The sequence below is a fragment of the Coptis chinensis genome, chromosome 6 (genome assembly GCF_015680905.1).
Source record: "Coptis chinensis isolate HL-2020 chromosome 6, ASM1568090v1, whole genome shotgun sequence".
In the NCBI taxonomy this organism is placed as follows: Eukaryota; Viridiplantae; Streptophyta; class Magnoliopsida; order Ranunculales; family Ranunculaceae; genus Coptis; species Coptis chinensis.
In genome coordinates, this window is record NC_141461.1 from 8,041,935 (window position 1) to 8,045,021 (window position 3,087).

Genomic DNA, 3,087 nt, shown 5'->3' on the forward strand with positions numbered 1-3,087 from the left:
TTAGGACTCAAAAACCCTTCATCCGACGGCCCAACTTTTGTACCCATGGTGCCAAGATTCGATCGGATCTGATGCGACGCTTTCATAACTCTTCACCGAAATCGGGTTGGTGAGAAGAACAAAAATCAGTTTACGCGACTTCGCTTAACATGTTAGTGTAAGCCGCCGGTACCGTTCGAGGTTTATATAAGAGAAGAAAAGGTGTTGAAGGGGATTTTCAGAAAAGATGATGAAGAAGAATGGAAATTAGAATGTGAATGTGCATTTACAACCAAATTAAAACCTATAATAGGTAATTCTCTTTGCATTGGCTGCAATGTTTAACTCCTACATTGGTTGCAATGTGCGTTCGCGAAAATTCACCTCCCTCCAAGCCCGGTGATTACCAGAAAGGTGCATCCGCTCCTGTTGTAGTCTCCACTTTGTTTGCATATGCCACGCACGGTACCTTCCCTGTATTGAAAGCAGTTCCCGCTGCAACAAAATCGGTTTCCACCCATAAAGAATGCCAACTTCTTATTACTGCCTCCTTGGTGCTTTCCAATATAGCCGAGCATGTTGCAATATAATTTGCTGTGTTGTCAATTTTTCTGTTGTATACGAATAAGAATCTTTCACTGGAGTCTCTGAAGGTAGAACCCACCCCAGGTTGCCGGGTTGCCTTTTTCAGCCCGTCGGTGTTTATCTTAATGCAATCTCCAACAGTGGCGGTAGCAACCGGTTACAAGGCTTAATTCTGTCGAGGTCCCGCTTGAGGTCAAGGCCCCCCGAGTTTTCATGATGTGTTTATCATCGCGGGAATTATAAGTATACCCGTTAGATAGGTGAGCGGTTGTGTTAACATCGCATATATAAATTTCGGCGAAAAGGTATACTCTTTTTGGTGTGTCAAATGGCAACCATGCCACTTCAATTGCTGCCACCACAAATTACTTATGAGAGGAAGCTCTTCCCTTTCGCACATGCTTCTTTGAGGTTTCGAAAGTTTGCTGTGGTTTTGAATTTGCTTGAAATCCAATTCCAAATAACTTTGGCAAGGGGGCATGTCCACAGTAGATGTTCCAAGTCTTCCGTTTTTGACTGACAGATGCAACACTTTGACACTAAGTGAATGCCCTTCCTTCTTACTGCTTCCTGTATTGCAGCGCAGCCATGGCGTAACTTTCAGGCTATTGCAGAGAGTTGAGGGGTGAATAAAGGGTCTCTTGGAGAGTATAATCTTGGTAAGAAAACCCTTTTCCCAAAATTCAAATCTTAGTGCGCTCAGTACTTTGGTCACCAAGCTAGACGACAAACTACATGTTTTTCCGATAGGTAACAAAATCAAGCACAGTTTGGTACTAATGTACCATAGATAGTCACAATAGAAGTAAGTGAATACATTAAACAACGGCAGAAAATAATAAATTCTGAAAGTTTTACCAAGGAATATTTAAAGCATTGAAATCCTCATCAGTAAAGTACTTAAGACCAACCATATCAATCTGCAGAAGATGCACAACAGTTAATCAGTAAAAAATAACAACCGCTATAATGGTAAATGGTTTTGTATCGGCAGAAGGACATGGGGATAATTGAGAAGGTTGATATTGAGGAAAAGAATAGCTTGTAGGAACAGAGGGTTTAAGGGGTTGGATGAAATACCAGAAGAAACTAATTTGGTTTATGGATTTTTTGTTTTTTTTTTAAAAAAAATTTGATAAAGGTATGGAGCTTTTGGGTTTGAGAGAAACCGAAAGTATTAAGAGAGGTTTTTTTTTTCGATAACCAAAAGTATTAATAAGAGAGTTGGTTTGGGTTATTACGTCTTGTTATCCTGTTTTGGGTTTTAAGGGAGATAATAATAATTTTGATAAACACGAAGGAGAATTAAACAAACACAGGGAGGTGTTTCTAATTATTAGGGTCTCCTCTTTTTTAGGAACCACTAATATTGTTTGGGTTAGAAAATAGAGCAATATGGTGAGGAGAGAGAATGTGTTTGTTTTCAATCATCTGAACGCCTTGTTTTCAATCGGTCGCTACGGTTGGGTGTAAGTAACTCTCTCTATTCCATTCATTGTTAATTATTACTTTTGTTTTCGTACTTAATGATAAGATATATAATGATGCAGGATTGATGAATGTAAAGACCCTTGTGAAGAAGCTTTATCTGGTGCTAGAATGTTTCTCTCTTTTTTGGGTTTATCTCAATAAGTTCAATTTTCGTAGTTACTCCAAAAATATGATTTTTTTTCCCATAGGTTTTGTATTTTGCCACTTGCAAACGCATTCGTTAAAGCCGCTACTCAATCAGTAAGAATCAATTCACATTTCGTTATTTGCCACGGAAGTCTTTATTATTAACTTTCCTCATCCCGCTTTTAGATTAATCTTGCAGCTACATCCGCCGTCAAAGTGTTTGAAAGGCCAGATGAATTTTCACCCCAGGCATTACAAGCAAGTTTAAATTATCGGTTTCAGGACTTACTGTCATCATTACAGAAGCAGAATTTCAACCCTTTCAGTCCTAAAGGGAAATCTACACTACTCTCTAGTAGTTGCTTTTGAGCATGTCCATGTGGAGAAAAATGATTCACAAAGTGGCTCAAGTTATCATTGAAAAACACGGATTATGTATTTGAACTTGGTGTAATTCACAGAGCAATTTTAAGCTGTTTTTAGTTATGTACTTGATGACTTGTATGACGAGCTATTAGGAGATGAATCATCAGTCCCTAACTGGGACATCCCTTCTACTGTGCGCTTCCAGCTCTTCTGAATTATGAGAGAATGCGTGTTTGGCTTCTTCCAGAACTGAATCAACTGGTACATTTACATGGTTTACAGACGATATATCCTTGACTAGATTACAACTACAAATTGCAGTGTGATTTCCATAAAATTTAAGCAGATATTAAGAAATGCCAAAATGATCAGACGATAAAAATTCTTTGTAGGCGGCTACAAATGTTACAAATCTAAGTAGTATATTTCCTATTGATGAATACTAGAGTATCATTGTGCAATAACATCAGTTTAACTTACAAAGAAAAAGAAAAAGGCATTTCTAATTTAGGTTTTAAGTTGCAGATACCCCTAGAACTT

At 38.1% G+C, this 3,087-nt stretch overlaps 1 long non-coding RNA gene across 1 annotated transcript; it reads left to right on the forward strand.

Moving 5' to 3' along the window:
* The first annotated feature begins 1,951 nt into the window (after window positions 1-1,951).
* On the forward strand, window positions 1,952-2,828 carry LOC147491226 (uncharacterized). The gene is made up of 3 exons (XR_015199046.1): window positions 1,952-2,033; window positions 2,115-2,295; window positions 2,368-2,828. It is a non-coding gene; the product is annotated as an uncharacterized LOC147491226 (long non-coding RNA).
* The last annotated feature ends 259 nt before the right edge of the window (window positions 2,829-3,087 follow it).